The sequence below is a fragment of the Nelumbo nucifera genome, chromosome 2, assembly GCF_055504915.1.
Source record: "Nelumbo nucifera cultivar China Antique chromosome 2, China Antique-T2T, whole genome shotgun sequence".
Lineage (NCBI taxonomy): Eukaryota > Viridiplantae > Streptophyta > Magnoliopsida > Proteales > Nelumbonaceae > Nelumbo > Nelumbo nucifera.
Window position 1 is genome coordinate 94,874,262 of NC_142650.1, and position 24,056 is coordinate 94,898,317.

General features: G+C 40.3%; 1 long non-coding RNA gene across 1 annotated transcript; it reads right to left on the reverse strand.

Annotated features, from left to right (window-relative positions):
- Nucleotides 1–20,585: 20,585 nt before the first annotated feature.
- LOC148802554 (uncharacterized) lies at nucleotides 20,586–23,609 on the reverse strand. Its single transcript, XR_016082129.1, has 2 exons — nucleotides 23,102–23,609; nucleotides 20,586–20,754 (listed from the first exon to the last, which is right to left on the reverse strand). It is a non-coding gene; the product is annotated as an uncharacterized LOC148802554 (long non-coding RNA).
- Between the last annotated feature and the right edge of the window lie 447 nt (nucleotides 23,610–24,056).

Consider the following 24,056-nt stretch of genomic DNA (forward strand, 5'->3'; position numbering starts at 1 on the left):
TATTTAAAATTTTTAGGTATTGAAATATTTAAATAATGTTTTATTTTTTAATGTTAAATTTTTATCATTTGAATAAGATTTAAATTGAATAAATCAAAAAATTATAATTTATGTTGTTACTACATAATTTCATGATGAATTTTGTAAAAATATTGAATTATTAATAATATGAATATTATTAAATCTATTTTTTTTGTGTTTTGAATAAATATTTTAAATTTAGTATATAATTTCTTTATAACATTTAAATAGTTTTGAATTTTTTTTAATTGAAACTTTCTTTAGGTAGGTATAGATAAAAAGTGGGGGAAAGGATAAATAGGAATTAGAAAAAGTTTAGGAGGGAATCTTTCTACTAGATTAGAGATAATTTAAGAGATAAATAGGAGTTAGAGATAATTTAGGAGATAAATAGGAATTAGAGACAATTTAGGAGGAAGTGGGGGAAAGTGGTGCCACTTGTCTAAACATTAGAAAAGCAAATCAATCTTTCTTTATGGTTGTTAGAAGTAGTTAATTATATGTGATTTCCTTATTGGTTTTGTTAAACAGTTTTGCATGCCCTTAGCTTCAATCAGAATGATGTACTTTATGAGTTTATTGTAAATGAATAAAGATGCATATTTGATTCATGTTCCCTTGGTATGTTTCTGTGTAATACCCTTAAACTGGACACTTAATGAGACTCGTGTTAGTTTAGAATGTTCACAGCCAGTGGGTCGGTCTGGGGAGACCTATCTTGACAAGGCTGACACTGTGGTGCCACCAAGTCGGTTGGGGTGGCCTGTCTCAGCTACCAGGGTGAGACCCTAAGCACATACAGTGTAGGATTAATTGAAACTATGAACTGGACCAGATTTCCAGTATTGCCCTGGACCTTGGAGATTGATAGGCAAAACTGGAAAGTTACACCCGACCCCTAGACTCGATTATGATACTGCACTAGGTGTCGGATTGGGCTGTCTTTGATATACCAATCAGTGAGATCCTTAGCAAGGGTCAAAACCTGGGTATGTTGGGACAATCCGAGAATTCATCTGAGTGGGTGATAATAGTGAAAGGATCAGCCCCTTTGTCAGACAAAGGTAATGATCGGGGATGCACTCTCACTGATGGAAATCAAGACTGCCGGCAACCGATTTCAACCGTTGAGATTTGTTTTGCAAAGTATATTTTATATGAGATACAAAAGTATATATATTATGGTTTCTAAAATGTTTGCAAGAAGGGTTTAATTCCCGGGATCCATATAAGTGGAGAGTGCAACACTGTTCCTTGCAGCCGAGGGAGAGGTCCTCTCTTGTCGGGCAATGTATGATCATTATGGGCTGAGAGGTTAAGTGTAAGACAATTGAGGATAATACCTGATGGGCTAATCTTGCATCTGCCCACAGTCCCTGGGTGTTACAAGGTGGCTTGGCCCAGGGACCACTTAGGGTAAGTGTTGGGCCCATAGAGCCCATAAGATGGGATTCAGGGGGTGCATTGTCCATAACAGTGTATTCGGCTAAGCCTTGTAACAAAGGCTGGGCTGAACCCATGTGGCTGATGTGTAGATCAATGTTTGGGTCCCACGCCATACAAGGTAGCCCAACTGGGCAGTAGTTTGGATGGATTTTTGAGTACATAACCTTAAATGGGCCTTAAGCCCATTTCGAACTGGGCTGATTTGATTAGTCAATTAAAGGGGGCGAATTCTGAAGTGGATCAGCTAAAAGGATTGGGCTTAGACCCTATCCACTTAGAGAGTCCAAGATCTAAATGAGATTTAGATCTGGAAACCTCCTAATTAGATTAGGAGATGGCTGATCTGATCTGCAGATAAGATAAGGATTATCCCTTATCACTGAAAGGGACTTCTAACCCAAATATGATTTGGATTAGCAACTCCTAATCTGATTAGGAGCTGATCCCTTTGAGATTATAAAAGAAGGGGGCGGCAGCCTTTTATACAAGACACACAACACATTTTCTCTTTAGAGCAAAGAAAGAGAGAAAGAGAGATTTCCTGCATACTGTGAATTCTCTCCTATCGCCTCCTTCCTGTCATTGCCATTCCCTTCAGTTCGATCTCTAGTTCTAGGGAGAAATCAAGATTTGATCTTGATCTCAATCTTTTGGGAAAAGATTGGTTGGAGCTGTACCCACAAGCCATCCATTTGATTCTTGTGAAGGGTCAAGTTCTTTTGAAGAACGTTGCTGATTCTGCTCCATCCTTCACTGCGCCATTTTCAGTGGAAGCAGATTTTGGATCCTTCCTTCGGCGTGAATACCTCCATTTTGAGATCTGATTCAGGTATATCCTCCCTCCTACTTCAGGTATATTCTCTGTATCAGGTATATCCTCCCTCCTACTTCTTTTGGTTCAGATCTGATTCAGTTTAAGGTTCAAGAATGATCCTTGAAAATATGATTTTCTAAATAGGGAATGTGATTCTCAGTTGAAGGGAGAGAAAAAATTTTTGAAATTCGCCCCTTATTCCGTAATCTTTGGGCGCCCATGGGATGGATCTCTCATCCCTTCAGTGGTATCAGAGCCATGGTTCAAATCTTGAACCATCTTGTTTCAGATCTGAACCTGCGCAAATGGGCAGAAGGTGTTCTACCTGATTTGCGTAGATATGGGTTTTGGGAAATTTATTCCCAAAATTTAATGGGCGAATAATCTGAAATTAATTTTACATAAATCTGATTATTATTTAGAATTGTTCTTTGTGATTTTCTTGATTTATGGGCTGTTCATACAAAGGGAGATCGAAATCTTGATTTGTGTACGGAACCTGCGTTTTTGCAGTTCTTGAATCATTCTTGGTCTGTAAATAATTTTTTTTTTTATTTTCTAGACTCAATGTATAGGTATTCGATCTGATGTAATTATTAATAGAAATAGGATTTCTATTTATTTTAATTTTGGATCGAAGATGGCGGCGCAGAGAAGGAGATTTCGTAGATGGGAGAATCGCTATCTGCGATTTGCAGTTTGTGAAACTGCATTCTGTGATCTAACCTCTGTTTTGTAGGATGGATTGTGCGAACAGCCCTGATTGACTGATTCTTGTTTTTCTTTTATCAGTATTTAATTTCAAATTATTTTCTTGAATTAAAGATTTAATTAAAGATCAAACCCTAGACCCATTCGAACCAAGATTGGTTCAAATAGTTTGAACCAAATCTAGGGTTTAATCAAGGCTGAAAGTCAGCCCTAATTTTCCCACTAATGGGCCTAAGGATTGGTGTTTAATTAAATGGTTAATTCGGCCCAACCTGTAAAGGCCCAGTTTTAAAAGGTTAAAACTACTAAAAGCCCACTTAACATTTAAAGCTATATGGGCTGAACCATTCGACCCATATACCTAGATAATATTATGGATTTAAAATGGGCTTCAAATGGGCCTTACAGATGATTAATTGATTGAATCATTTTATCCCTGCATGTGATGTATGAATGTGTGATGTGCTACGTACATGGGCCATAAGTACTTGGCCCATGCTCAATCGACAGTGGCTCTTGCGCACACCATGGCTGAATGCACATCATTGCCATGGTGTCCCTTTTGGTCATTGGATGACCTCCTTTAGTGGTGGGCCCCACACCTCATCAAGAGGTTACGTGCGGAACCCTAGCCGATTTAGGCCCACCGAAATCTGGCTTTATGAAAGTCAGTGGGAGCCACTTTTGTTTGACCTAAAATAAGAACTAGGGCATAATTATCTGTTCCCTCCGGCTAATATGAATGCATATGATAGGGAGATTCATATGATGAACTCTCTAAAGGCCTTCCATCATTAGCATGAGGATGGGTCCTTTAGTAACGAGGAAACGCACCAGAAAATGGGCTATCCATTTGCTGTAGGGCTTGTCTGAGTGTTTCATAAGATGATAAGGGCGTCATAGACCGTTGTGGGAGGGGCTTCACCAGAAAATGGGAACTCTCTCACGGTACCTTGGCGTTCACGAATATGATGGGTAAGCACTCACTGGACAGAAAGGTTTACCTAAAAACGGCTCTGAACCTTGTCTAACAGAGGCCAAAAGGAAAACTCATATGATAAGTGGATATGATCCTTCATTGAAAGGTGGTGGGGTTATGCAGCTGAAACAGTTGGCTCCATGCACCCTATGTGATTTCCCACATTTCCAGAGACAACCCGTAGTCTCCGTCACTGAGAAAGGAGGGAAATCTCAGAGACGAATAAATGGAAATGGATCGTAGATTAAAATCCATATCTATGAAATGAACATGAATCAAATTAGGTTGTGGACTGATGTTTGCTCTTTTATCAAAAAATGGCAAATGGATCATTTGCAAAACTGCTTGATGACAACAAGTTGAAGGGCCCAAACTATGCTGACTGGTACAGGAACCTTATGCTGGTCCTAGCTTCTGAAAAGCTGGACAAGGTGGCAAAGAATCCTGCCCCGGAGCGTCCGAGTGATAGGGCTTCTGAGGCCCGAAGGAGAGACTATCAAGAATGGGAGGAGAAAAACTCCCTTGCCTGGTGTTACATCATTGCCTCCCTAGACAACCCGATACAGAGGCAGTTTGATCAGATCGAACTTGCCAAAGACATATTGGACAGTCTCAAGACAATGTATGAAGAGCAGAATCGTTCTACTTGACAAAAGGTCTTGAAACAGTTCATGACCGCACAAATGTCCAAGGGTCAACAAGTTCACAACCATTGTCTTTGGATGATGGGATACATCAACGAACTGGAGGCTCTTGGATCCGGGCTGCACCTTGCAATCCAGATAGATGCTTTCCTTAACTCTTTGCCTCCTTCCTTTTATCCGTTCATCATGAACTATAACATGAACAAGCTGAATGTCAGCTTGCAAGAGCTCAGCAATATGTTGCAAAGAGCTGAAGAACTGATTAAAAGGATGAGCCTGTAGCCATGCTTGTTGAAGCTGGCAAGACAGGCAAGAGAAAGAGGAAGGCAAAGAAGCCTCAGAAGAAAGCCACTAAGAGCAAGAAGCAGAAGAAAGACAAAGCATCGGATGCCTGCCACTTCTGCAAGAAGACCGGCCACTGGAAAAGGAATTGCCCTGCCTACCTAGAATCCAAGAAAGGTAACTTTGAAACTTGTGTTATAGAAACCAATTTGTTGGTAACTTCTGCGTCCTAGTGTAGTGACTCCGGGGCTTCAACTCATGCATGTAACTCACTGCAAGGGTTCAAGGTAAGTAGAAGGCTGAGTGAAGGAGAAGTCACACTCTATTTGGGGACTACTGCAACTGTTGCAGCCGTGGCCATAGGAACCGTGGAATTATTTTTTAGAGAATGAATAATTGTACTGAAAGATTGTCATTATGTACAAAATTTAAGGAGAAATTTGATTTCTGTCTCAAAACTGTGTGCAGATGGTTATTCTGTCTTCTTTAGTAATACAATTACTATTAAAAGAAACAACAAATTCATCGCATACGGGGAACTGGAGAACGGTCTCTATGTTCTACATCCTTCTCTAGAAACTAACATAACCGAAACTACGTCAGTTGAAAACCCCAAGAAGAGAGCCCGTGATACAGTTAATCCCACGTGTCTGTGGCATTACCGACTTGGCCACATCGGTGTTGACCGAATCACAAGATTGGTAAAGGATGGTCCTTTAGATTTTCTAACTATAGAAGATCTTCCACTTGTGAGCCTTGCCTACAAGGCAAGATGACGAAGCGGCCATTTTACGGTAAGCCTGAAAGATGTATAGGCACACTTGACCTAATACATACTGATGTATGTGGTCCCCTGAGTGTTAGGACACGAAATCAACACGTGTATTTCATCACCTTCACAGATGATTTTTCACGATATGGTTACGTGTACCTAATGAGACACAAATCTGAATCTTTTGAAAAGTTCAAAGAGTTTAGACAAGAGGTCGAGAAACAGTTTGGGAAAGAAATTAAAGCCCTTCGATCAGATCGAGGTGGCAAATATCTCTCTGACGAATTCAGGGACTACTTAAAGGACAATGGGATAGTATCACAATTAGCTCCTCTTGCTACACCACAACTTAACGGTGTCTCAGAGAGGAGGAATAGGACCTTATTGGATATGGTCCGGTCGCTTCTCATACACTCAGAGTTACCCACATCCTTTTGGAGTTATGCATTAGAGACTGCGATTTATGTGCTGAATCGGGTTCCAACCAAATCGGTTCCGAATACCATATGAGCTTTGGACCGGAAAGAAACCAAGTGTCAGACACTTGAAGATTTGGGGTTGTGCAACACACGTTAAAAGAACGAGTGCAGACAAGTTGGAATCCAAGACCAGCCATTGCCTATTTGTAGGCTACCCAAAAGGCTCTGTAGGTTATCTATTCTATGACCCAAGTGAGCAGAAAGTGTTCTACAGTCGAAATGCACAATTCTTGGAAACCGATTATATCCTGGACACCCATCGTCAGGAAGTTGTTCTTGATGAGGAGAGCTCAGGAGCAGTGGGAGATGTCCCACAAGTTCTAGGTAGTGACCAACCTAGAAGATCCACTCGGGTATCCAGGCCACCAGTCCGTTATGGTTATGACCAGGATAGTTACCTGGTGGAAACCTTGACTAGTGAAGAGGATCCCGTGACTTACGCGGAAGCTATGTTGGACATAGATTCCCAGAAGTGGATGGAGGCCATGAGGGCAGAGATGGACTCAATGGAGACCAATGGAGTCTGGACTCTAGTAGATCCACCCTCCGGGGTAAAAGCAATCGATTGCAAATGGATTTACAAGAGGAAGAAGGGCTCCGATGGTAAGGTTGAGACCTTCAAAGCTTGTCTGGTGGCGAAAGGGTACACTCAGAAAGAAGGCATCGATTATGAGGAAACCTTTTCGCCTGTGGCCATGCTTAAATCCATTAGGATCCTGCTAGATGTAGCAGCATACCATGATTATGAGATTTGGTAGATGGATGTCAAAACTGCATTCCTGAATGGAGATCTTATTGCAGATATCTATATGCAGCAGCCGCAAGGCTTCATTGCTATAGGTTAGGAAAACATGGTATGTAAACTTAACAGATCCATTTATGGACTTAAGCAAGCTTCTAGAAGTTGGAACATCTGTTTTAACTCTGCTGTCAAATCGTTTGACTTCGAGCAGAATCAGGATGAACCCTGTGTCTACAGGAAGTACAGTGGGGATAAGGTTACCTTCTTGGTTCTGTATGTAGATGACATTCTACTCATTGGGAATGATGTAGGAATGTTAACTACGGTGAAAGTATGGCTTTCACAGCAATTCTCCATGAAAGATCTTGGAGAAGTGTCCTATATACTGGGTCTTCGACTCTATAGAGATAGATCGAAAAGGATAATAGGATTATCCCAATCTGCTTACATTGATAAAATAGTCAAGAGATACAACATGGAAAACTCCAAGAAAGGAAATGTTCCTTTCAGACACGGAGTCACTCTCTCCAAGAAGATGTCTCCCAAGACTTCTGAGGAGATTGATGGCATGAAAGATGTTCCTTATGCCTCAGCCATAGGGAGCATCATGTATGCCATGCTATGCACTCGTCCTTACATAGCTCAGGCAGTGAGTGTAGTAAGCAGATTTCAGGCCAACCCAGGGCAGGAGCATTGGACTGCTGTGAAAAACATACTTAAGTACCTTCGAAGGACAAAAGAGTTTTGTCTAGTATTCGACGGTAGCTCACTACAGATCCAAGGGTACACAGATGCCGATTTCCAGTCAGACCCAGATGATAGAAAGTCTACATATGGATATGTTTTCACGATAGGATCATGTGCTGTTTGCTGGAAGCAGCAAATAGGGGTCCACTGTAGACTCCACGGTCGAGGCCGAGTACATTACCGCAAGTGAGGCTGCCAAAGAAGCTGTGTGGATGAAGAAGTTCGTTCACGAGTTGGGAGTAGTTCCGTCCAGCACATCACCCATCCCATTGTTGTGTGACAACAATGGAGCCATTGCTCAGGCTAAGGTGCCACGAGCCCACTCGAAGTCGAACCACATCGAGAGGAAGTACCACGTACTGCGGGAGATTGTTGGTAGAGGGGATGTCCTAATTCAGAAAGTAGCGTCAGAGGAAAATGTAGTAGACCCATTGACAAAGCCACTATCACAGAAAGTATATATATATTATGGTTTTGCAAAATATATTTTATATGAGATATAAAAGTATATATATATTATGGTTTCTAAAATGTTTGCAAAGGTTTTAATTCCCGGGATCCATATAAGCAGAGAGTGCAACACTGTTCCTTGCAGCCGAGGGAGAGGTCCTCTCTTGTCGGGCAGTGTTTGATCATTATGGGCTGAGAGGTTGAGTGTAAGACCATTGAGAATGATACCTGATGGGCTAATCTTGCATCTGCCCACAGTCCCTGGGTGTTACAAGGTGGCTTGGCCCAAGGACCACTTAGGGTAAGTGTTGGGCCCATAGAGCCGATTTGATGGGTTTTAGGGGGTGCACTGTCCATAGCAGATAAGATAAGGGTTTATCCTTATCACCTAAAGGGATGTCTGATCCAAATATGATTTGGATCAGCAACTTCTAATTGGATTAGTAGCTAATCCTTTAGGTTTACAAAAGAAGGAAGGGGCGGTAGCCTTTAGAAGACACATATTCACATCCTCTTTAGAGCTGAAATCACAGAAGAAAGAATTAACCAACCCTGCAAAATTCTTTCCTGCTGCCTCCTTCTTCTTGCTGCCTACCTTGCTAGTTCGATCTCCATTTCAGTGGGAGATGTCAAGATTTGATCTTAATATCAGTTCTTTGTGAAAGGACTGATAGGAAGCTGTGCTCACTTGCCATCTTGCTATTTCTTGTGAAGGACTGGGTTCTTGGAGAAGAACACTGCTGATTCTGCTCCATCCTGCACTGCGCCATCTTCAGTGGGAGCAGTCTTTGAATCCTTCCTTGGGCGTGAACACCTCCATTGGGAGATATTACTTTTCCGTATCAGGTATAATTCTCTCCTACTGCTTTTGTTCAGATCTGGTTCAGTTTATGGTTCAAGATTAATCCTAGAAAATATGATTTTCTAAATAGGGAATTCGATTCCCAGTTGAAAGGGAGAGAAATTTTGAAATTCGTCCACCTTATTCCGCAAGATTTGGGCGTCCATATGATGGATCTCTCATCCTTTCAGTGGTATCAGAGCCATGGTTCAAATCTTGAACCAATTTATTTCAGATCTGAACCTGCACAAATAGGCAGAAGGCGTTCTACCAAATTTTCGTAGATAAAGGGTTTTGGGAAATCGTTCCCAAAATTATGGGCGAATAATCTAAAATTAAATTTTATATAAATCTGTTAATTTTTTAGAATTGCTCTTTATGATATTCTTGATTTATGGGCTGTTCGTACAAGAGGAGATCGAATTCTTAATTTGCGCAGGGAACCTACATTTTTCTAGTTTCTGGATTATTTTATTACTTTTGGTCTGTAAAATAATTTTTTATTTTTTATTCTTTAGACTAAATGTGTAGGTATTCGATCTAATGTAATTATTAATAGAAATTAGGATTTCTATTTATTTTATTTTGGATCGAAGATGGCGGCGTAAGGAAGGAGATTTCGCAGATGGGAGAATCGCTATCTGCGATTTGCAGTTTATGAAACTGCAACCTGTGATCTAACCTCTGTTTTGCAGGATGGATTGTGCGAACAACCCTATGTGACTGATTCTTGATTATTCTTTTATCAGTATTTAATTTTAGATTATTTTCTTCAATTAAAGATTTAATTAAAGATCAAACCCTAGACCCATTCGAACCAAGATTAGTTCAAATTGTTTGGACCGAATCTAGGATTCGATCAAGGCTGAAAGTCTGCCCTAATTTTCCCACTAATGGGCCTGAGGATTGATAATTAATTAAATGCTTAGTTCAGCCCAACCTGTAAAGGCCCAGTTTTAAATAGTTAAAACTGCTAAAAGCCCACTTAACACATAAAGCTATATGGGCCGAACCAATCAACCCTAATTCAGCCCATATACCTAGATAATATTAATGGTTAGTATTATGGATTCAAAATGGGCTTCAAATGGGCTTTACAGATATTTAATTGATTGGATCAATTTATCTTTGCATGTGATGTATGGATGTGTGATGTGCTACGTACATGGGCCATAAGTGCTTGGCCCATGCTCAATCGACAGTGGCTCTTGCACACACCATGGCTGAATGCACATCATTGCCATGGTGTCCCTTTTGGTCATTAGATGACCTCCCTCAGTGGTGGGCCCCACACCTCATGGAGAGGTTACGTGCGGAACCCTAGCCAATTTAGGCCCACCGAAATCTGACTTTATGAAAGTCAGTAGGAGCTACTTGGGTTTGACCTATATCAAACTAGGGTGTAATTTATTGTTCCCTCCAACTAATATGAGTGCATGTGATATGGAGATTCATATGATGAACTCTCTAAATGTCTTCCATCATTAGCATGAGGATTTGTCCTTCAGTAATGAGGAAACGCACCAGAAAATGGGCTATCCATTTGTTGTTGGGTTTGTTTGAGTGTTTCATGAGATGATAGGGGCATCATAGACCGATGTGGGAGGGGCTTCACCAGAAAATGGGAACTCTTTCACAGTACCTTGGCATTCAAGAATATGATGGGTAAGCACTCACTAGGTAGAAAGGTTTACCTGAAAACGGCTCTGAACCTTGTCTGACAGAGGCCAAAGGGAAAACTCATATGATGAGTGGATATGATCCTTCACAGAAAGGTGGTGGGGTTATGCAGTTGAAACAGTTGGCTCCATGCACCTTATGTGATTTCCCACATTTCCAAAGACAACTCGTAGTTTTTGTCACTGAGAAAGGAGGGAAATCTCAGAGATGAATAAATGGGAATGGAATGTAGATTAAAATCCATATCTATGTAATGAACATGAATCAAATTAAGTTGTGGACTGATGTTTGCTCTTTTATCAGAAAATGGCAAATGGACAATTTGCAAAGCTGATTGATGACAACAAGCTGAAGGGCCCAAACTATGCCAATTGGTACAGGAACCTTATGTTGGTCTTAACCTCTAAAAAGTTGGATAAGGTACCCAAGAATCTTGCCCCGGATCACCCGGGAGATAGGGCTTCTGAGGCCCGGAGAAGAGAATGCCAAGAATGGGAGGAGAAAAACTCCCTTGCCCACTGCTATATCATTGCCTCCTTGGACAACCCAATACAGAGGCATTCGATCAGATCGAACTTGCCAATGACGTATTTGACAGTCTCAAGACAATGTACGAAGAGCAGAAAGGTTCTACTTGGCAGAAGGTATTGAAACAGTTCATGACCGCGCAGATGTCCAAGGGCCAACAAGTTCACGACCATTGTCTTCGGATGATGGGTTATATCAACGAACTGGAGGCTCTTGTATCCGGGCTAAATCTGGTAACACAGATCGATGCTATTCTCAACTCTTTGCCTCCATCCTTTAATCCATTCATTATGAATTACAATATGAACAAGTTGAACGTTAGCTTGCAGGAACTCAGCAATATGTTGCAGAGTGCCGAAGAATTGATTAAAAAGGATGAGCCCATTGCCATGCTTGTTGAAGCTGGGAAATCGGGCAAGAAAAGGAAGGCAAAGAGAAAGGCCCAGAAGAAGGCTACCGAACCCAAGAAGCAGAGGAAGGACAAGGCATCGGATGCCTGTCACTTCTGCAAGAAGACTGGCCATTGGAAAAGGAATTGTCCTGCCTACCTGGAATCGAAGAAAGGTAATTTCGAAACTTGTGTTATAGAAACCAATTTATTGGTAGCTTCTGCGTCCTGGTGTATTGACTTCGGGGCTTCAACTCATGCATGTAACTCACTGCAGGGGTTCAAGGTAAGCAGAAGGCTGAGTGAAGGAGAAGTTATGCTCTACTTGGGGACTACTGCAACTGTTGCAGCCGCAGCCATAGGAACCGTGGAGTTAACTTTTAGAGAAGGAATTATTGTACTTAAAGATTGTCTTTATGTACAAAATTTAAGGAGAAATTTGATTTCTGTTTCAAAACTGTATGCAGATGCTTATTCTGTCTTCTTTAGTAATACGATTACTATTAAAAGAAATAACAGATTTATTGCATACGGGGAACTGAAGATGTCTCTATGTTCTACATCCTTCTCTAGAAACTAACATAACTGAAACTACATCGGCTGAAATCCCCAAGAAAAGAGTCCTTGATACCATTAATCCCACGTGCCTGTAGCATTACCGACTTGGCCACATCGGTGTTGACCAAATCACAAGGTTGGCAAAGGATGGTCCTTTAGATTTTCTAACTGTAGAAGATCTTCCCTCTTATGAGCCTTGCCTACAAGGCAAGATGACGAAACGACCATTTAATGGTAAGCCTGAAAGATATACAGGCACACTTGACCTTATACATACTGATGTGTGTGGTCCCCTGAGTGTCAGAACACGGAATCAACACGTGTATTTCATCACCTTCACAGATGATTTTTCACAATATGGTTATGTGTACCTAATGAGACACAAGTCTGAATCCTTTGAAAAGTTCAAGGAGTTCAGACAAGAGGTCGAGAAACAATTAGGGAGAGAAATTAAAGCCCCTCGATCAGATCGAGGTGGCGAGTATCTCTCTGACGAATTCAGGGACAACTTAAAGGACAATAGGATAGTATCACAATTAGCTCCTCCTGCTACACCACAACTTAACGGTGTTTTAGAGAGGAGGTATAGGACCTTATTAGATACGGTCCGGTCATTTCTCATACACTCAGAGTTACCCACATCCTTTTGGGGCTACGCATTAGAGACTGTGATTTATGTGCTGAATCGGGTTCCAACCAAATCGGTTCCGAACACTTCATATAAACTTTGGACTAGAAATAAACCAAGTGTCAAACACTTGAAGATTTGGGGTTGTCCAGCACACGTTAAAAGAACGAGTGCAGACAAGTTGGAATCCAAGACCAATCGTTGCCTATTTGTAGGCTACCCAAAAGGCTCTATGGATTACCTATTCTATGACCCAAGTGAGTAGAAGGTGTTCTGCAGCCGAAATGCACAATTTTTGGAAACCGATTACATCCTGGACACCCATCATCAGGAAGTAGTTCTTGATGAGGAGAGCTCAGGAGCAGTGGGAGATGTCCCACAAGTTCCAGGTAGTCACCAACCTAGAAGATCCACTCGGGTATCCAAGCCACCGGTCCATTTTGGTTATGACCAGGATAGTTACCTGGTGGAAACCTTGACTAGTGAGGAGGATCCCGTGAGTTATGCGGAAGCTATGTAGGACATAGATTCCCAGAAGTGGGTGGAGGCCATGAGAGCTGAGATGGACTCAATGGAGACCAATGGAGTCTGGACTCTAGTAGATCCGCCCTTCGGGGTAAAAGAAACCGGTTGCAAATGGATTTATAAGAGAAAAAAGGACCCCGATGGTAGGCTTGAGACCTTCAAAGCTCGTCTGGTGGCAAAAGGGTACCCTCAGAAAGAGGGCATTGATTATGAGAAAACCTTTTCACCTGTGGCCATGCTTAAATCCATTAGGATCCAGTAGCTGTAGCAGCATACCATGATTATGAGATTTGGCAGATGGATGTCAAAACTGCATTCTTGAATGGAGATCTTACTGAAGATATCTATATGCAACAGCCGCAAGGCTTCATTGGTGTAGGTCAGGAACACATGGTATGTAAACTTAATAGATCAATCTATGGACTTAAGCAAACTTCTAGAAGTTGGAACATCCGTTATGACTCTGCTGTCAAATCGTTTGACTTCAAGCAGAATCCGGATGAACCCTGTGTCTACAGGAAGTACAGTGGGGATAAGGTTACCTTCTTGGTTCTGTATGTAGATGACATTTTGCTCATTGGGAATGATGTAGGAATGTTAACTACGGTGAAAGTATGGCTTTCACAGCAATTCTCCATGAAAGATCTTGGAGAAGCCTCCTATATACTAGGTCTTCGACTCTATAGAGATAGATCAAAGCGGATAATAGGATTATCCCAATCTGCTTACATTGACATAATAGTCAAAAGATACAGCATGGAGAACTCCAAGAAAGGAAATGTTCCTTTCATGCAGGGGAGTCACTCTCTCCAAGAAGATGTCTCCCAAGACCTCTGAGGAGATTGAGGGCATGAAGAACGTTCCCTATGCCTCTGCCGTAGGGAGCATCATGTATGCCATGCTGTGCACTCGTCCTGACATTGCTTAGGCAGTGAGTGTGGTAAGTAGATTCCAGGCCAACCCAGGGCAGGAGCACTGGACTGCTGTGAAAAATATACTTAAGTACCTTCGAAGGACAAAAAATTTTTGTCTAGTATTCGATGGTAACTCACTACAGATCCAAGGGTATACTGATGCCGATTTCCAATCGGATCCAGATGATAGAAAGTCTACATCTGGATATGTTTTCACGATAGGATCGTGTGCTGTTTGCTGGAAAAGCAGCAAACAGGGGTCCACTGCAGACTCCACGACCGAGGCCGAGTACATTACTACAAGCAAGGCTGCCAAAGAAGCCGTGTGGATGAAGAAGTTCGTTCACGAGTTGGGAGTAGTTCCGTCTAGCACATCACCCATTATGTTGTTGTGTGACAACAATGGATTCATTGCTCAGGCTAAGGAGCCACGAGCCCACTCGAAGTCAAAGCACATCGAGAGGAAGTACCATGTACTGTGGGAGATTGTTGGTAGAGGGGACGTCCTGATTCAGAAGGTAGCGTCAGCGAAAAATGTAGCAGACCCATTGATGAAGCCACTATCACAGAAAGTGTTTGAGAAACACGTGGAAAGCATGGGACTCTGGCTTGTACCAGATTGGACCTAAGTGCAAGTGGGAACTGTTAGACAGTTTTTGTATGCCCTTAGCTTCAATCAGAGTAATGTACATTATGATTTTATTATAAATGAATAAAGTACATATTTGATTCATGTTCCTTTGGTGTGTTTCTATGTAATACCCTTAAACTGGATACTTAATGAGACTCGTGTTAGTTTAGAATGTTCATAGCCAATGGGTCGGTCTGGGGAGACCTTTCCTGATAAGGCTGACACTGATGTGCCACCAAGCCAGTTGGGGTGGCCTGTCTCAGCTGCCAGGGTGAGACCCTAGGCACATGTAGTGTAGGATCAATTGAATCTTTGAATCGGACCAGATTTCCAGCGTTGCCCTGGACCTTGGAGATTAATGGGCAAAACTGGAAAGTTACACCCGACTCCTAGACTCGATTATGATACTGCACTAGGTGTTGGATTGGGTTGTCTTTGATGTACCAATCAGTGAGATCCTTAGCGGGGGTCAAAACCTGGGTATGTTGGGACAGTCTGAGAATTCATCTGAGTGGGTGATCATAGTGATAGGATCAGCCCCTTTGTCGGAAAAAGGTAATGATCGGGGATGCACTTTCACTGATGGAAACCAAGACTGCCGGCAGCCGATTTCGATCGTTGAGATTTGTTTTGCAAAATATATTTTATATGAGATATAGAAGTATATATATATATATATATATATATTATGGTTTCTAAAATGTTTGCAAAGGTTTTAATTCCCGGGATTCATATAAGCAAAGAATGCAACACTGTTTCTTGCAACCGAGGGAGAGCTCCTCTGTTGTTGGGCAGTGTTTGATCATTATGTGCTGAGAGGTTGAGTGTAAGACCATTGAGGATAATACCTGATGGGCTAATCTTGCATCTGCCCACAGTCCCTCGGTGTTACATGGTGGCTTGGCCCAGGGACCACTTAAGGTAAGTGTTGGGCCCATAGAGCCCATTTGATGGGTTTCAGGGGGTTCATTGTGTATAGCGTGTACTCGGCCAGGCCTTGTAACAAAGGTTGGGCTGAACCCATGTGGCTAATGTGTAGATCAATGCTTGGGTCCCACGCCATACAAGGAAGCCCAACTGGGCAATATTTAGGAAGGCTAAGTGAGCACATAACCTTAATGGGTCTCAAGCTCATTTCGAACTAGGCTAATTTAATGAGTTAAATATGGGGCAAATTCTGAGATGGATTAGCAGATAACCCTATCCACTCAGAGAGTCCAGATCTAAATGTGATTCAGATTTAGAAACCTCCTAATGAGATTAGGAGAAGGCTGATCTAATCTGCATATAAGGATTTATCCTTATCACCTAAAGGGATGTCTGATTCAAATATGATTTGGATTAGCAATTCTAATTGGATTAGGAGCTGATTCTTTAGGCTTACAAAAGAAGGAAGGGGCAGCAGCCTTTAGAAGACACATATTCACATCCTCTTTAGAGCTGAAATCACAGAAGAAAGAATTAAGCAACCCTGTAGAATTCTTTCTTGCCGCCTCCTTCTTTGCGCCTACCTTGCCAGTTCGATCTCCAATTTAGTAGGAGAATTCAAGATTTGATCTTGATATCAGTTCTTTGTGAAAGGACTGATAGGAAGTTGTGCTTACGTGCCATCTTGCTATTTCTTGCGAAGGACTGGGTTCTTGGAGAAGAACACTACTGATTCTGCTCCATCCTACACTACGCCATCTTTAGTGGGAGTAGTCTTTGGATCCTTCCTTGGCCGTGAACACCTCCATTGGGAGATATTACTTCTCCGTATCAGGTATAATTCTCTTCTACTGCTTTTGTTCAGATCTAGTTCAGTTTATGGTTCAAGATTGATCCTAAAAAATATGATTTTCTAAATAGGGAATTCGATTCCCAGTTGAAAGGGAGAGAAATTTTGAAATTCGTCCACCTTATTCCGCAAGATTTGGGCATCCATACGATGGATCTCTCATCCCTTCACAATGCACTTAGTATACATTGAGGATGATTGTGAGACACCTCCATACTGAGCACGTATTGTGTCAGCTATCATGTTTTGGAGTTGTTGCACTGAAAGAGAGGCAACCGAAGCATATTGGGCATCTCATATGTTAGTACGTTCTGGAAACTCCTCTTAGGGAGGGTTTACTTGTAGGGTGAACCCTAGTGGGTGTGAAGGCCCCTGGTTGGATGCCGTTGTTTGCATTTGTTCCATTCGGTTCATGTGGGAAGCAATTTGAAGGTCCTTCACTTCCACCATCTTTGTTAATTTAGCGATGGTTGCATCCATCTTAGCAAGTTGCTCTTCCATTGTAGCTCCTGCCATCATGGTGGGTGCTACTGAAGTGTAGGAGTGAGTCTGCATGTAATCAGACCGTCCAATTGTAGGAGAGTTGGGATGGGAGCCAGACCTTGAGCCGATACTCAATTCCACGCCCGATGACGTGGCTCATTGTGATACTAGCAAGTGCACTATCTGTTCAAGTAATAAAGTAGTGAGTGAAGTTTCGTTCCCACGAGGATTTAGGAAACAAGTATCAATACTAAATTCAGTACTTCTTATCTGATTAACAAATAAATCAAAACTTTAATGAAAGCTAAGAATCCTAAATTAAAATCTATCTAAATCAGTGGTCCAATTGCCTTCAAATCAGGTTAGAAGAGTAAGCAATAAATTTCAATCTCAGAATTCAGCAATCTATCAATTTGGATCATTCGAATAAATCATAACTGAGCCTTGGTTTAGTGAAACCCCAAGGTCATGAACAGCCTCTCTCAAGCGCATGTTCATCCTATGCATTTTGATAAACCCCATATCTCTATCAAGGATCTAATCCTCATGCATGCATTTCTACAAACACATACAAGGTATCAATTCAAAACTGAATTGATCACCAACTGAATTGTGCAAGTTATCTCTAATCTTGCATCCAATTCAGTTCTTGAATAGTAGATCTGAATTCCTAGAGTCTCTCTCAAGCACTCTAGGAATTCCAAGCCTTAGATCCATTCGGCCAATCTGAAAATTGCAGATCTGAATTCTCTTTCAAGCAATTCAGATCTTGCAATCTCAGATCTGAGTTTTGAAGGTTAGTTGGCCGAATTAATCTACAATAACACCCTTATTCAAGAAACTTCAAGTACAATTCATGACCATTCGAATGAATAAAAAAGAATTAGATTGCTGAACTGAAATTTTACAAGCTGAAATACATCAAGGAAGAATGGAAGAAGGAGAAAGAAGAAAGAAAATATAACAAAGAAACAGAATTCAAATTAAAGGAGAATGAAACTACAATTGAGTTATTACAAAGGATCTTTGAATCACAAACCCCCAATTTCGAACTCACCTTCTCTTCTAGCTTGCTTGTCTTGAACTTCCTTTAGCCCTTCTTCTTCTTCTTCCTTGCGCCTAGCCTTCTTCTCTTCTCTTCTCTCAAGGTGGCCGAACCTCTAAGAGTGGGAGAGCCTTCCTCTCAAGCAATTGAACACCTCTCCCCCCTCCTAGAGGCCTCCTTATATAGTTTTTCAAGGGGGCTCTTGCCCCTTCTTGAAGCCTCTAGAATGGGGTGTATTACACCCCTTTCTTGAACTTTCTAGAGCTCTCTTGAAAGCCTCCTAATGGCTGCTATTTGGGCTGCACTTAGGCTCTCTCTTAGCACATGATAGCTATACATTGAGCTGCTCTTTTGGGCTGAGAATGGGCCTTCCTTGCTGGGCCGAATTTTACTCTTAGCTAGGCTTTATTTTCTTGGGTTTTCTCAAGGAATCCACTTGCTCTTCTTGGGCCGAAGTGCTCTCTCTTGCTTCCACAACCAGGCTGGGCTGAATTTGGTCTTTTTGAACCTTCTTTTCTTTCCTTTTTCCTTCATTTTCTTGAATTAATTACCCCTGAAACTTATTCTTAGCATTAAGCTAAATTAAGGCAAAAATTAATAAAACCGGCATAAAAATCCATGCTAAAGTCCTCAAAAATTATAGATAAATTGTAGGTTCATCAAATACCCCTACACTTAAGCTTTTGCTTGTCCTCAAGCAAAGACATCAGCCATAAACTTAACATTCCCCCCTTCTGTTCTCACCATTTACCTGATGAACTTTTTTAAAATAGAAATGCATTGAGTAGTCGGGGAACTTTTGTAAGTGCTAAACTTTTATTCTTGTAAATTACCATTTAAGATATGTATAAGATCCAAGGAAAGGAGAATATGAATTTCATCATAGTCTAGCCTTCACTCCTAATTCATATATAAATCAACTCCTTAATTGTCAAGGTTAATAATCAAATTTCACTAAGTTTCACATCTGTAACTAAATCTTAATGAGAGTTCAACTTTAGAGTGCCCCTTTGAACCTTAGCTATCACCACAATTTCTTAATTCTAGGGGTGAGTGCATCTTATGCTCCATCTCACCCTTTTCTTCTATTTTTTTTTTTCGGTGTGAGTGCATTTTATGCTCCATCTCACACACTTTTCTCTCTCTCTTTTTCTCTCTCTCTTTTTTTTTTTTTTTCTTTTTGTTGTTGTTGTGAGTGCATCTTATTTTCCATCTCACACTGGTCACTTGCTTGAGGTAGGTAAATAGGACTCATGTTCTGAGCTGCTAGTTTTACTATTCAGCTCAAAATAACGGAGTCAATTTGGGCTTTTGTCATTCTTTGCAATTATTGAACCTCAAGAATCAACACTTCAGATGTGCACTAGTATTCTTGACCATTAACAATGAAATCAAGGGCTTCCATAGACATGAAGGTAATTAGGGCTAGTCATGCTGAAAGGCATATTCAGCTCCCCTTTTCTCATGTATATATCAAATTGGGTTATTCACAAGAATAAAAACTTAACAAGTACATCAATCTCCCTCAACTCATTGAATTCCTTCTTAAAAATCATCAAATAAATAGTAATGAACTTGAGGGGTTCCAGTCTTTTTTTTCTTTTTGTTATGTCATTGCCTGCATATGTATGTTGGGGTGAATGAGGTGTATGGTTTCAGCCCCCATACCCTAGCCTCGGGCTCACTCCCCCACACTTAAGATGAACATTGTCCTCAATGTTCGTAGTGTTAGGCAGTAACAATAAAACTAGCAAGAGAATCATCAAGTAATAGGAGGTGTTTAGAGGACTTCCTGAAGATTAATTTCCAGATATGCAAGAGTTCTTTTGGTGGGAGCCTCTTCTGCTAGAATTTACTTGCAAGAGAGATCATGAGCTTTGTTCTAACTAAAAATAATTTAAACCAAATAATAAAAAGACCACTATTCACAATTCCAAACAATGTAAATAATTTAACCAATCTGTAATACACAACAGAAACTTACAAGGCCAGGAAGTTTGAATTCTATCTAACAAAATAAATAAATAAATAAATAATTTTAAAAAAAAGCCAATATAAATGTCTCTTGGAATCTGATATGCAAGTGATAAACAAGTGATTTACAAGATTGAAACTAGCTTAGAAGTCTAAGAGTTCTTGAAATCAGCACACTACCAAAGTTATTTGATTGTTTTTTTTTTTTTTGTGTGCTCAGATCTGCATTAAAATTTCAGCAATGTAAGTGAATGTATGCAGATCTGATCCACACTAATAAATTTGCAAACTAGAAAAACATAGCTCCATTACTGAAACTAAACCAACATTCAAGTGCGAAGTAGATGTTCAATGGAAAAGAGAGCTAGCTAAATCAGCAATGGAGTTTATTACACACTATTCTAAACTTAAATGAACATAAGTAAACAAATCTAAAATCTACTGTAAACAGATCTACAATCATTGCTGAATTTATGATCTTTAAGCTGCTCTTCAAGTTCTAACCATAAAAAAAATCAGATTTGAAAACTTAACTTTTGAGAACAGTCACTTACAAAAACTCCAAACCTAATATCAATAAGTAGGTCTAAAATCTGTTGCAGTTAGGTCTGAAATAAGTTTGATCCCAAGAGCTTAAGACTTCTCTTTCGAGTCCCAACTTAAATGTCTTGTATGCCTCAATTGATTGTAGAGACCTGAAATCAGATCTACAATTTTATAATGTAAGCAGCCTTGATTCAGATCTGAATACCAGTACATCAAAAATATGAAGTTCTTTTTGGACCTTTCAAACATCAGTCCTAATCCAATCCAAACATCAATCCATAACCAATTCAGATTGGGTGCAAGTGATTTAAAAGATAACAAAACATCAAGTTCACAAAAATTTCAGATCATTTACTTATACTGCCTTTGATTCTCATGCACTTCAGAACTGATTTTACCATTCATGGCTTAAATTTTCATCAATGAGGCAAGTCTGATGCATCAAATTGTGAATTGGGTGCTGTCACTACCCGAATTCACATCAAAATTGAGTAGGTTCAGGTCTGAGTTTAGATGAACTCAGATCTGAACCTAGCAGAATGCAGTCCTGCAATCGGCTGAACACGTTCAGATTTGAAAACTCACATGCTATTCTTTCATTGTTTTCTTTTTCTATTTTTTCTTTTTTTTTTAAAAGAAATCTAAAACGAAATACAGCAATGCAACCAAAATCTTTTTGGATGAGTGCAGGTCTGATTGATGAATGCAATTCAGATCTGAACTCATTTTGAGAATTTTTTTTTTTTTTTTCGGTTGAGTGCTGCAGTTCTGCTATAGCAGATCTGAGTGCCGAATGCAACTCAGATCTGCAACACTCATGATTTTGTGATTTTTTTTTCTTTTAGAGGGTAATAACTTCAAGATAGAAAGCAAAATAGGTCTCCTTTTATTAAAATTAAACTAAAACAAGGAAAATAAAGTAATCTACTAAAGAGAAAAGAAGCATAACTACAGTAATACAGCAGTTGCATTCAAAGCAAAAATGAAAAATTAAGCAAATTAAACCAACTATAAATGCAATACTGAAGAACTACATCTACCAGCTACACTAAATCAGCAATCAAATATGAAGTAGATCATCAATGGGAAAGAGAGCTAATTAGATCAGCAGTGGAGTTTCATGCTAATTGCTGTACTGTAGCAGCCCTGTTACAGCTCTGAATGCTAGTGGAATGCACTGCTGCTTTTATTGAATATTTGAGGCATCACAATTATTCAATCCAAACACACATCCTTAGCAAATTTAGATTGGGTACAAGTGGGTAAAGCCAAGAATTCAGTCCACCCAGAATTCATAGTATGCCCTGTATCAGTTCAGTCCTCACATCATATCAACTGCATTTCAGATTTGAACTTCTCTCATTCTTTGCTATCCATTCACCCTTGAGGCAGGTTGGATGTATCATAGGGTGGATTGGGGTAGTGATGGCACCCAATTCACCTCAAACTTGCATCGGTTCAGATCTGAGTTCAGAGGAATTCAGATCTGAACTGAGCAGATCTGTAACAGCAGAATTCAGATCTGAACTCAAGTCTGAGTTTGGATCTGAATTCTCAATTGCCTTACCTTCAGTCATTGCTACCAAATTGCCTTTGAGGAGTAGCAGAAGTGTCCTAGGGTAAATTGGGGTGGTTATGACACCCAATTCACCTCAAATTTGCATCGGTTCAGATCTGAGTTCAGAGGATTTAGGAAACAAGTATCAATACTAAATTCAGTACTTCTTATCTGATTAACAAATAAATCAAAACTTTAATGAAAGCTAAGAATCCTAAATTAAAATCTATCTAAATCATTGGTCCAATTGCCTTCAAATCAGGTTAGAAGAGTAAGCAGTAAATTTCAATCTCAGAATTCAGCAATCTATCAATTTGGATCATTCGAATAAATCATAATTGAGCCTTGGTTTGGTGAAACCCCAAGGTCATGAACAACCTCTCTCAAGTGCATGTTCATCCTATGCATTAGTGATGATCCCCATATCTCTATCAAAGATCTAATCCTCATGCATGCATTTCTATAAACACATACAAGGTATCAATTCAAAACTGAATTGATCACCAACTGAATCGTGCAAGTTATCTCTAATCTTGCATCCAATTTAGTTCTTGAATAGTATATCTGAATTCCTAGAGTCTCTCTCAAGCACTCTAGGAATTCCAAGCTTTAGATCCATTCGGCCAATCTGAAAATTGCAGATCTGAATTCTCTTTCAAGCAATTCAGATCTTGAAGGTTAGTTGGCCGAATTAATCTATAATAACACCCTTATTCAAGAAACTTCAAGTATAATTCATGACCATTCGAATGAATAAAAAAGAATTAGATTGCTGAACTAAAATTTTACAAGCTGAAATACATCAAGGAAGAATGGAAGAAGGAGAAAGAAGAAAGAAAATATAACAAAGAAACAGAATTCAAATTAAAGGAGAATGAAACTACAATTGAGTTATTACAAAGGATCTTTGAATCACAAACCCCCAATTTTGAACTCACCTTCTCTTCTAGCTTGCTTGTCTTGAACTTCCTTCAGCCCTTCTTCTTCTTCTTCCTTGCGCCTAGCCTTCTTCTCTTCTCTTCTCTCAAGGTGGCCGAACCTCTAAGAGTGGGATAGCCTTCCTCTCAAGCAATTGAACACCTATCCCCCCTCCTAGAGGCCTCCTTATATAGTTTTTCAAGGGGGCTCTTGCCCCTTCTTGAAGCCTCTAGAATGGGGTGTATTACACCCCTTTCTTGAACTTTCTAGAGCTCTCTTGAAAGCCTCCTAAGGGCTGCTATTTGGGCTGCACTTAGGCTCTCTCTTAGCACATGATAGCTATACATTGAGCTGCTCTTTTGGGCTGAGAATGGGCCTTCCTTGCTGGGCCGAATTTTACTCTTAGCTAGGCTTTATTTTCTTGGGTTTTCTTAAGGAATCCACTTGCTCTTCTTGGGCCGAAGTGCTCTCTCTTGCTTCCACAACCGGGTTGGGCTGAATTTGGTCTTTTTGATCCTTCTTTTCTTGCCTTTTTCCTTCATTTTCTTGGATTAATTACTCTTGAAACTTATTCTTAGCATTAAGCTAAATTAAGGCAAAAATTAATAAAACCGGCATAAAAATCCATGCTAAAGTCCTCAAAAATTATAGATAAATTGTAGGTTCATCACCCGACATGGGCATTCCTCCACTCGGATGCTTTAGTGGATTTGTTATTACAAACTCTTTCATTGGGGTTACCCACTTTGAATTAGCGTCCTTTGCCGTCATCAACCTTGAAAGTCCATCTTTGGCATTTCGGTCTTTTGAAGGAACCCATTGAGTTCCATAGAAGGCAAGAGGTGTAACCAGCTGTGAATCCCTGGACTTTGTCGTAAGGCGGGTGATTGATCTCTCGTAGTTGGAGGCTAAAAATGCATTTGATCCGGACGAACTTGAACTATATGTGGCATTTTTTCTTGTTCCCAACGAAGC